The sequence below is a fragment of the Otolemur garnettii genome, unplaced genomic scaffold (assembly GCF_000181295.1).
Source record: "Otolemur garnettii isolate 467f Iridium unplaced genomic scaffold, OtoGar3 scaffold00064, whole genome shotgun sequence".
Taxonomy (NCBI): domain Eukaryota; kingdom Metazoa; phylum Chordata; class Mammalia; order Primates; family Galagidae; genus Otolemur; species Otolemur garnettii.
Genome location: NW_003852459.1, coordinates 9,898,113 through 9,910,228, shown reverse-complemented (window position 1 = coordinate 9,910,228; position 12,116 = coordinate 9,898,113). Strand labels below are relative to the sequence as shown.

The 12,116-nt window shown below is 39.1% G+C and overlaps 1 pseudogene; it reads left to right on the top strand.

Annotated features, from left to right (window-relative positions):
• Positions 1–635, top strand: part of LOC111726408 — a 31,245-nt pseudogene extending 30,610 nt beyond the window's left edge.
• The last annotated feature ends 11,481 nt before the right edge of the window (positions 636–12,116 follow it).

Sequence of the window (12,116 nt, the reverse complement as noted above, 5' to 3'; positions counted from 1 at the left end):
CAGCAAAATCCTGGATGCTGTTTCCCAGTAGCTCACACCAGAAGACATCCAGCTAAACCAGACTGAGAATGAGGACCCTGAGATTTCTGACTACACGATGGAGCCTGACACAGCCACCGTGTCAGCGGGCTTTCCAGTGCGTCCCCAGGAGGGCGCTGAGAACCCTCAGGACTTTACCACCCCCTTGGACCTGTCCATTTACCAACTGCACACCACCTCCCTTCCTAAGGTTATCAAGGCTCACGAGCCACTATCGTGAAACACGAGCCACTCCAGCTCATCCAGCCTCAGTCTGAGACACTGCTGCCAGCCTTGCTGCCAGCCCTTCAGCCTGCGGTTTTCCCTCCTACCTTCAGGGAATCAGCACCTCCTCCTCTGGAGCTGTTTGACTTAGATGAGACATTCTCCTCTGAGAAGACAGGCTTGCTCAGATTACCCATCAGTGTACTGAAGATGTGGAATTCTGCGTCAGGAAGCATGGTGACATTCTTGGAGTCACCAATAAACTACCCAAGGGCCAACAAGATGCCAGACATATCCTGGAACACATCTTCTTCCAAGTGGTGGAGTTCAAAAAACTGAACCAAGAACAAGACGTTGATATAAGTGAAACAGCGTTCCAGAACCATTTCTGAGGACTGTGCCTCTTGAAGCATTTTTTGCCTTCTGACTCTTTCCTTTCTGTAATCTGTTTTTGAATTGTTCCTCAACTCCTTATCAAAATTGCCTATACCTCTGGAGTTGTAAAAGAGCTGTGCATTTTGGGTAGTTGGAAAGGTATAAGATTTCTAATTTACAAAACCCTTACCTAAGATGTACTCCAGTTTTTAATTAAATCTGTGTTGAATCTGTTTTTTTTTTTTTTTTAAAGGAATGCTGTAAATGAATTTACAAGTAAATGCAAAAGTGGCTCTTTACAGAGCAGTGAGAGTGAAGGGTGTGGGAGAGGAATCAATTATCCTTTCACTTGGACAAAATTAACTTGCATGTCTATAGATATCATTTCCATTGCTATTAGTTATCTGTATATTACAAAGTTATCTAAATAGCTGGAAGATAATGAGAGGTGAAAGCCCCCCAAGCTCAGAAAATCCATAATTATACGTTACCCAGTTTTCTATCAGAAATACACAGTAATCTTTTCAGTATTTAAATGGACAATAATCTTGTCAGTCTATTTAAAGATCTTTAGAGTTTATTCTGACAGGTATGATAACTTGAAAATAGGGCAAACATTTTACTGCAAGTCTTTCTGATGTCAAACTAGAGTAGTGGTTCTCAAAATTGGTCCCTGGGCCAGCAGCACAGGCATCATTTGGAACTTGTTAGAAATGCCAATTCCTGGGCCCAACTCCAGATCGACTGAGTCTGGAGACTCTGTGGATGGGTCTAGCAATCTGTCTTAATAAGCCCTGCAGGTGATTCTGATGCACACTCAAGTTGGTGAGGCACTGGGAGACAATCTAACATTGTCTACCTTCCAATTGGTTAGAGTCAAACTCAGAAAAGTTAGATGTTACCTTGTTGAAGGTTGAAAAGTTGCAAATGATTTTTGTTTGGTAAATATGTGAACAATTTCTGGCTTATAGAAAGATAACAGCCAAGATGTGAGTTTTACATCTTACTTAGCAATCTTATTTCAGCATTCTTTCTTTCATTGGCTGTATACAGCAAAGCTATATATAGCTATCTTTAAACTAGCTTTGTCATCCTGCTGGTTTCCTTATTAATTAGGTAACTAAATTGTGGACAAATGCTCACTAAATATTTGTCCAGGAATCATGGTTTGTTTTTTTTTGCAGTTTTTGGCTGGGGCTGGGCTTGAACCCACCACCTCCAGCATATGGGGCCAGTGCTCTACTCCTTTGAGCCACAGGTGCCGCCCCCAGGAATCATGTCTTTAACTTTATAAAGATTATATTTTGACATCATGCAACTCAAGTAGGAGTTGCTTTGACCTATTAAAGAGAATGGAATGTAATTAAGACAATAAAAGGTATCAGGTCAGAATGTGGGGATGGATCTGTTTGGAACCCTTTTAGGGACACTATTTATTATGTTTGTCATAGGCAGGCCCTACTCTAAGCTTTCCAGGGTGAGTTCCATGGATGTCATTCTTGTGGCTATCTCTAATTGGACTTTCAATCCCCCATTTCTCTCTTCCCATCATTACCTCCTCCCGTCTTGCCTGCCACCATGCCACCACACTCAACCAAATTACGCCTGGCCTTCCCAAAGGTCTCTACCAATTCTCACACCTACCAGGTGAGAACATCAGTGATGAAAACATATTAGGGACGAGAGGGAAAGACTGAGTTGAATTTTTAGGATAAAATAAATAGTAGGCCCCAAAGGTTTTTAAAATTATGCTCTGCTAGGAAGGTCACACAAATACCTCAACGATGCTCATTAATTTTTCACCTGCCTTTGTAGATAGCTTGATACAAACACATTTAAGATGGAAAGAGGGTCCCAAGAAGACTTTCAATCTTTGCCAACTTTCACAAACCCTTAAGGGAAACACACGCTGTATTTAAAGGCAGCTTTATAGGCTGGGAAAGCAAACTTATGAGCTTTGAGGAGCTCTGCTGCTACGCCTTCAAGTGAAAAGGATTTTTTTACTAAATTATAAAATTTTCTATTTGCTCAGATAAAATTGGTTGGGGGGGGATTCAGCAGGGAACTGGAGACATATTTAAAAGGCATATTTTTCACTCAAAAGATGAGATTAGACTGAGGAAGCATAAAATACAGAGTGCCCTAACTACAAATATCTTCTAAAATGTGTTACCATCCAAATGTAACAGAAGAGAGATGAGGGAACCCCTGACAGGTAAGACCATGTACGAAATCCCTTTGAATTATCTCACGATTTTTCTCCATAGACCCCTTGTGCTGGTTTTGAGGTTTCTACAGTTTCAGACACATTAAACACAGTGCCATCTGCAGAGATTGGCAGAGTTTGGCCTGCGCAGTGTTTAAAACGATTAGATTTGGAATATCTTTAAGTCCCAGTTTGCCTGCTTTATCTGAGATGTGAGTTGGGCACTCTCTCCCACACTATGGTGATCTTTTTTCTTTTAGATCTTTCTAATTATAGCTTCTCATTATGCTAAATGTAAGGGAAGTGTTCATTAAACAAACAGAGACATTATTAAAGTCTTACAAGGAGAGAATGAGAGAAAATGGACAAAGAACTTATAGAAACTTTAGACTGGGGATAGGCTAAGAGGTCACGGAGTCCTCTGCAAACTTGAACTTTTCCAGGAGCATGAAATTATCTCCTGTAAAGATCCCCACATACAGAACCCAAGGCTCAGGGAGATTAACTAGATTTACTCTTTGTAATATCTGCCCTGGTGGCAATAACATAGGCAATATGACTCAATGCACAAAATCCTTTCATCTCTGCGAACCATCCTATAATATAAACCAGGGTGGTTACTCCACTTCCCTCAGTTTTTCCCTGAGACCTTAATATGCCGCTTTAAAAAAGGAAAAAGGCCCCCTTAGCGAATAGCTTTCTACAGTAATGAACTTCAAAGACGTTTGTGGTATTCCATTCACAGGTATTTCTAATTTGGGTCAGATGCTCCCATGCAAACAGCCTCAGTCTGCTGTATGTGACGTTTATATGGTGAACCTATTGTGCCCAAGTACTGTTCTCCTTGTTCTTTTTCTCTCGCTCGTAATTTGTGGAGAGAAAGCATCTGGGGTGGGGGAGTGAAGGGTGGGCAGCAGCTCCCAGGCTGCCAGGTTGAATGTGTGTGGCCTTGGGGAAAGTCTGCACTGAATGAGAATACTAACTGTGGATTTTCATCACCAGAAAGAACGCTGGAGGGAAACTATCTGTATATAAATTCCTTTGCCTGGAAGTCAGGAGGGGAAGGAATGTTCGGAGATGCCCTGTGGGCTGCCTTTGTCTCTTAAGATGCATTAATAGTAACTGTTTCTCTGTGCAGAGAGAGCTCAAGGCCTCTTGCCAGCACTCCCAAGTTTACAAAGTGCAATTTTTTTTTTTTTGGTCTAAATCCATTCCTTCTTTATCAACAGTCTGTGAGATGGGAGAGAGATGAGAGAGAGAAAACATCTGGGATGGAGAATTTCATTTCTTATCCTTGACATTTAATTTCAATGAACATTTTTCTTAGTCCTGTTTTAGTTAACCCATTCTACCAATGCCTTTCTTTGAATTAACTCTCACTTCTGTTTCTGTCTGTCCGTGTTTCACTGCCACCATCTTACTTCTGGTACTATCTTCTCAGGCCTAGAAAACTGGGTAACTGCCAAGCATTCTCCACTCTTTCTTGATGGCCAAATCTCAACCTGCTTAAATCACTTTCCACTCAAACCTTGCACTCTTGTCCTTTGATTAGCAAGGACAAATCCTTTTGATTTGCAAGGACTTCTAATCCTTTGATTAGCAAGTACTTGAGCATCTGCCATATGCAAATGATAATTCTAGACCCTAGAGCATCATGATCATTTTTTCCCAGTTTGTCTGCTCACTCTGTCCTTGACATCTGTTGAGTTTTCAGACCTCGAATGTCTGCTCACTCTTTCACCCTCACCTGGCATGGTGACCCTGTCATCTTGGGAATTCTGGTCCTGTGTCAGCTCCTCTGCAAACCCTGCCTTGGTCCACTTACCTATCCCTTCTCCAAACTTGGAGGACTTACATCACTTGGTCAACTTCACTCAGTCAATTGACATCACCCACTGTTTAGCATTGTCTTTTATTTATTCCTGTTTTTATCCTGTGCCTTTACTGTGACCGTAAGTCTCTGGAGAACAGGAAACTATGTTTTTATTCTTTCACATGTTGTGGTGATCAGAAGAATGTAACTAATAGCTAAAATACATGATAATCATTTAAACAGTATATATTTACTATCAAAGAAATAGTCAGATATCTGAATATAGAAATACATTACTGATACCATCAATGTCTCTCTCTCTCTCTTTCTCTCTCACACACACATATATTAAAAGATTCCATTTTTAGTATTTAGGAGTACACCAGGAAAGCTAGTGATCTGAGTCCAGCACAAGTGGATTCTTTCAATTGCACCTATCTGTAGGGGAGAAAAAACAATTTTTTCTCTACCCTTCATAGGTCTTAGTCTGGACTTACCTCTGTCACAAAGGACCGATTAATAAGGAAAAAGTTTATTAACAAGTATATCTCATGTATACATGAGTGAGCAAGGTGATGAATAATTCTCAAAGAGGTGGCTTTGAATTCAAGCTTAAATAGCATCTTCATTAAAGAACAGTAAAGTTTTAGGGAAGTGATGAGACAAAATAAAAAAGGAATTGGATCCCCTAGGGGCAACAAATTGTGGGAAGGTGGATAAATGGTAGACAAAAGCAGGTTGATAAAATTTGTGATGTAAAATTCTCTAGTACTGTTTCTAGGCTTAGTAGGGTCTAAAGTCATTTCCATTAATCCACTTTTCTACTTTCTGGCAGAGAGGGGAGGAGGGAAAGAAATTAAAACAAGTTATGACAAGTCACAGCAAGTTGGTTAGGTAGATATCTAGTATTTACGTTATTATTCTATAAATGTTGTCCATGGCTAAACCATATAGTATACTTTTCCTCACCTTTGTTTCCCTAAAGTTTATAAATATCTTGTGTTTTTTTGTGGTATTTTATAGTGTTTAATTTTTTAAAATGTGTTTAACATTAGTTTATTACCACCATGCTCCCATTTCTGTGAATCTTTGAAGACATTTAGGCCCGTGATAGATTCTCTTAATTTCCTTTTCTTGGAGACATCTCCTCTGGTGCCTCCTGGCCTCCACCAGTTTGGACAGGTTGTTCCCTAGGGCCCCTGCACACCTGTGACCCTGAGGACTTGCTTCAGCATCACTCTTTGTCTTTCTCTCGTGTTGCCTCCCATTTACTGGATCTCATATCATTTTCTAACTGAATTACTTTCTTGTGTGATTAGGGCATATCTTCTAGTAATTTCCTCAGCGTGCATAGGTGACACATTTTTTGAGATCTGGCATATTTAAAGATTTCTTTATTCTCATAGCAGATTGACAGTTTGATTAGGCAGAGAATTCCAAGTTGGAAATCATCTCCCCCAGTATTTGGAAAGCATCACTTCATTGCCTTCGAATTTCCAGGGTTGTGTATGAAGATGTCTCTTTCTATTTAGATTTTGATGTTTTAGAATCTGACTTTTCTCTCTGGAAGTCTGTAGAAACTTTTCCTAGTATTTGGCATTTTTACAATTTATATGTTTTACTTTGCTTAAAATCCCTGCTAAAATGCCTTTATGTGTGCTCACTGTGTACATACCATGCTGGGTATTCATCTGGGCCCTGTGAAGCTCAATGTTCCTGCACCTCAGTTCTTGGAAATTCCCTTATGCTATTTCATTTATGTTTTTAACCTTTTATTTCCTGATGTTAGAACATGTATTATTTGGATACTGAGACTTCTTGCCTGGCCTTTTAATTTTCTAGTGTTTTCTCCCTAATTTACATCTTTTAAAAATCTTGTTGGTCTATTCTCTGATAGATTTCCTCAGTCTATCTTCCTAAGTTTCTATTTAATATTTTTATATTTCTATCACATATCAGATCTCTGAGAGCTCTTTTATTTCCTGAATTATAAGTAAGACCTAGCCGTGTCAAACAGATGTCCTCCTGAATAGTTATAAGAGTTGTCTGGTGCTAAGAACATAAGAGAGAGTAGTCTGAGTCAAGTTCACGGGTCTTGTTAGAAAATACATTTATGTATAAATGGATTCCTATCACATAAAAAAAGATCTTCATAATTGGGAAATAACTTATATATCTTATTTCAAAGGTCTTTTATTTTAGAAGACAAGTAAGTGTGCATAGTCTAAGAAATGAAGTATCCAATCATGTAATCAGTATTAGTGTGATTAATCTAGTCACGAGAAGGACTTGAATGTAAAAGTCTTTGTAAACTAGAAACTGTTCCTTCATTAAGTTTTGTAGGCCATGATGCAGGGACTACATGCGAGACTTGATGTTACCTTACCCTGGATGTCAGGCTCCCAAATCTCTGTTTTGTCTAAATAGGGGGCATTTTTCTTCTTAATGGGCATGCACATTTTACCTGGAATATTTAGAATTAAGTAAGGAATGGTTTGAATAAAAGAATAAAATTATATTCTATTCTTATATTAAAAAGGAATCCATGCACATTTGATACCTTATATAATTATAAAGACTCCTGAGTGGCAATCTTGCATTTCCAATAAAATAGATAAACAATTAATTTAGAAATGCATGGTAATAATTTAGAAATATTTTAAGCAAAATATTACTAACTTTATACACATTATAAGTACATTTAAGAGAACTTTAGTTATATAGTTTTTAGACATAATATTATACTAGGGAAGTTTATTTATTTATTTATTTATTTATAGACAGAGTCTCACTGTGTTGCCCAGTCTAGAATTCCATGGCGTCAGCCTAGCTCACAGCAATCTCAAACTTCTGGGTTCAAACAATTCTTCTGCCTTAGCCTCCAGAGTAGCTGGAACTATAGGCACCTGGCACAATGCTTAGCTAATTTTTCTATTTTTAGTAGAGATAGGGTCTCTCTCTCTCTCGCTCAGGTTGGTCTCAAAATCTGGAGCTCACGGAGTCCTCCCACCTTAGCTTCCCAGAGTGCTAGATTACAGGCACAAACCACTGTATTAGGGATGTCTTAAAATACGTTTGACTGGTCAACCAAGGGAAAACAGTATTGCTGATGCTCTGTGACTTCTAAGGCTAAGTTAGAAAGGCTGTGCATGAAGACTTCCCTTGGTGGTCTCAGGATATTTGCCCTGAGAACTGTGAACCACCATGTGAAAAGCTGGTGGCTGTTGTGCTGTGAGGAAACTCAGACCACTATAGAGAGGCCCGTGTAGGTGTTTGTGCTTATAGTTCCTGCTGAGGTCCCAGGTTAAAGCTGGTGCTAACCACCCAATTTACGAATAAAGATGCCTCCAATGATTTTTGCTCCTCACCCTTTAATTCTTTCCAACTGACGCCTCAAGACATTGTGGAATAGAGACAAATCATCCCCACTGCACCTTTTCCAATTCCTGGCTCAAAGAATTCAAGAGTATAATGATCATGTTAGGCTACTGAGTTTTAGAGTCATCTGTAGCAACAGATAACTACAGAAGATTTCCTGTTAGATCAGATAGCTGAAAAAAACTAAGATGCAACTCAATGCAGTTTGAACAGTTCAGTGTGTTTTAATTACTGAGTCTATAAATAGTAAAAATTATTTAAAACCTCTGAAAACTGAATAGTATAAGGTGCCAGATATACACATTGAGCAACAACATTAGTAATTTGACCTTAAAAATGTAAGAAAAAGTTAGAGTTTTAGAAGCATAATTAATAATTTACAACTAAGCTTTTAAACCAAAGTATATTTCTGCATTGTTTTTTCTAAATACAAAAACTGCTTTCAAAGACATCAGAAAACTTCAGCATGATTCCTTTTTATTGCCTCAAGTATGTATTTAAAGTATACAGAACCTTCTTACTTCTTTGAGAATATTAATGCTAGCAATTTTTTTGCCCCAGAGGTATTATTCTCTTTCATTGCATGTTTTTTTTAAGATTCTATATTTGTCTATTTGGCATCTATTCATCCCAGAGCCAATTATATTAAATATATTTTCTTATTTTCTGTATTTTTGATGCTCTGGCATTTCGTGGCTTCAAAGACCTGGAGAGACACTGTCACTCCCAGGGATAGCCAATTATTAGAGATAGCCAAGGGCTCAGCTGGGAGCACCTGTTTTATATAAAAACTATTATGGTTGAGCTGCAGTCCTTTCAAAGTTCAGGTGTTGTCAATCTGAGAGATAGATTTAAGAGGTGGGCAGGAAGTGACTGGGCTGTGGAAACTCCTTCCTTGTGAATGGGGTTAGGTTCTCTTGTAAAGGGGTTTGTTCAGAGACATTTACTCCTTTTTTTTTTTTTTGCAGTTTGGCTGGGGCTGGAGTTGAACCCATCACCTCTGGCATATGAGGCCGGCACCTCACTCCTTTAAGCCACAGGTGCTGCCCCGACATTCATTCCTTTTTTCTCTTCTGATCTTTGCCATGTGAGGATGCAGCAACACAGGCCCCACCAGATGCTGGTGCCTTGATCGTGGACTTTCAGCCTCCAGAACTGTGAGTGGTCAATTTCTATTCTTTGTAGATTAACAGGTCTGTAGCATTCTGATGTAGTAGTAGCACCAACAGATTAAAGCACAAATCAACCAATGCAGAGTCTATATCCCCACCCCCACTCCTTGTCTAGCTCTTGCACACTAAGCCAGGTGAACATTTCCATGCCTTAACTTGTTCAAGGGCCAAGTACCAGACAAGTCAAGACCACCTCTATGACCCAAAGCCCACCAGAATTATTCCACATAACCAACTCTGAACAGCTAACTCCACCCTGCCCTGCTTTTCCTGAAGAAACCCCAGTAAAGTACCCTGCCTCAATTTTTAACATTGGTACTTTCTTTCCTGGCATGTGGTGACACTTCCTCTGAGACCTGTGAGGATAATAAACTTCTTCCTTCCAAATCTCATTCCTCTGTTGGCCACACTGACTTCACTGTACCACATCCAACAGGTCCCTTTTGGAACATCCCTGCATATTTTTTGTTTCTTCCTCATTATTTATTTATCCGGCCTCAATTTTTATTATTTGAGACATTCCTCACTTGTCTGGCGAACCTAATTTGTTCTTTATATTCAAGAATTGGGTATCAAGAAGTAATTAGAAATTCTATGCTGGGGCTTGTCAACCATGAGTTTTACTGTGGGTGATCTGATTGTTCCCCACCCCTAACTGAACCAATGTTAGTATCAACCAACTAACCAATGTTGGTATCTTCAGGTCTCTTCTCTTGGGCAAATGAGATTCCTTAGAGAATAAAATTCCAATTTCCTAGCCTGGGTAGCATTTATCTAAATGCCAGCAAGTTGGGAACCAATCTAGGGAAAAAAGGCTGGTGGTCTCAACATCCAGTCAGTGAAGCTCTATTTAACAAGAATTTTCAGTAAAGTACACTGTACATGGAATTCCTTTGGTTAGAGACCCTCTGTTTGGTCCTCTCCAGAGTAATCAATTTGAGGCCAACTCTAAGGTTTTCAAGAGTCCCAGAGGATCTGTACACATTGGCAGCCATTCAGTAGGGTCTTTGACCTTGAAAGAATTACTTCCTGTGGTGATTTCATTATAGTTGCTTATGTATAGATATTGAAATTGCCTCTTTATGTTATGAGTCATAAATTCAAGAATATTTTATGTTGTATCCACGGAATGTTAAGTAGAGAAGATTAATTCAAGCACAGGTAAATAAACAACTCACATTGGAAAATAATTTACATGGCTTAAAGAAAATACCACATTACTAACTAAAGCATCTACTGATTAGCAACTAACACATCCTTATTGGGAGAACTTGATACATGTCAATTTTTATTATTAAATTCAGGAGGGAGATTGTTATCCACTTCTGAATTTGACACCTGCTAACATGCTATTTTGTACCACTGACATATGATTAGCTTCAAATGCCTGAGCACCAGCAGTACAAGAACATTTCTTTCTCTTTCCATTTTTTTGTACCAAGCTTTCAAAGTTATATCAAATATCTTCCTGGAGAGTACACTGATAGTGCTTTTATCATAATTATGATTATTATCATTTACTCTCATCATTTGGAACCTTCTACTTTCGTTCTATGTGAACGGAATCACTCTCAGTCACATGGCCTTTTAAATGAATAGAAATTGAAAAGTAAGTTGGAACTTCCATCTGAACTGAACTTTGACCTAGATATACTTACAGACTTCAAGGATTGTCAACTCAGTATGATGCAATGTAGTTTGTCCTTCTAAAGCTGTTTCTTTTGAAGGCCATTTGATACAAAATGAAAAATAATAAATAGATCCTGTAAAAAGATGAAAGATTGTCATTTGCTTTTTTTCTTTAATTCTAATTTGGTTGTGAAGTCTCTCTGCTGTGAGGGGTCATAATCTCTATCCCTGTCCTGATGAGAACCTGAGGGATTAGGTTGTGAATGTTTACAGTTGCCTTTCACAGGGTAGTTCTCTGTCCTGGTAGATGACCTAATGCCTAAGTTTTCAGACACACAACCTGGTGTCCCTCTCCTAGGAAATTTGTTTACCCTAGCAGACACCCTTTTAGCTCTTGTCTGACCTGTTTCCAGTTTGTTCCTACAAAGGTATCCAGGAGAGGAGTTAGGGTTATGGTGTCGATGAGGTGAGGCACAGATGAGGCAGTGCAGCAAAACACCTGAAGTGCCAGAAACAGCATCTTACTTACAAGTGAGAGACAGCTGCTGATGAGGACCAGTGAGAAGGTTGTGAGGGCACTATGTTCTAAGAGTAGGCAGGGAGCTAGAGAGAGATGGGCCTGTGGGATAAGGCCTTTACTGGGGCACACAGCTTTACCTAAGCAGGTTTCCAACAGGGAGTTCTAATCAGTGGGTCTAGAGAAAGCAAATGTGGTCCTGTGGCTCCATGCTAGAATGATGGTCACTGTGTGGATGCACACAGTCCACATCAGGTTTGGAGGTCAGTACAGTGAATCTGGTACATCGTAACTATATGTCTCCTAGGGAGGCATCAGTATAGGACAGATATCTAGGTCAATCACGTGGAAGGACAGACAGGAGGGGAACTGGAAAGTGTATCGAAAGTGACTAAGATTTGTTTCCGTTATGGAACAATCAACCCTATACTCAAAGGGACAATGAGGCAACATAAAATTACTTGTACTCACCACAAGGGGCAAGTTCTAATGGCAGCTATGAGTTCCTTGTGTTTGCAGAAGTTGAGGAAGGGCACTTGTGAAAGTATAGTACTTGCAAAAAAATAATTGCAGAGCCATCTATAGGTCAACCAATGTATTCCATTTTCTTAAGTCCAGGGATAGAGGTGGCATATACTGCCAATATACACCTTCTAAAACAAGGATCCAAAACATTTCTTGATATAATATAAATATTAAATCGTCTGTCAAATTTTGAATCTTCCAATGTCATTAAAGTCAAAAAGTGCCTTATATTTGGACAATTTAAATGGTCCATTGGCA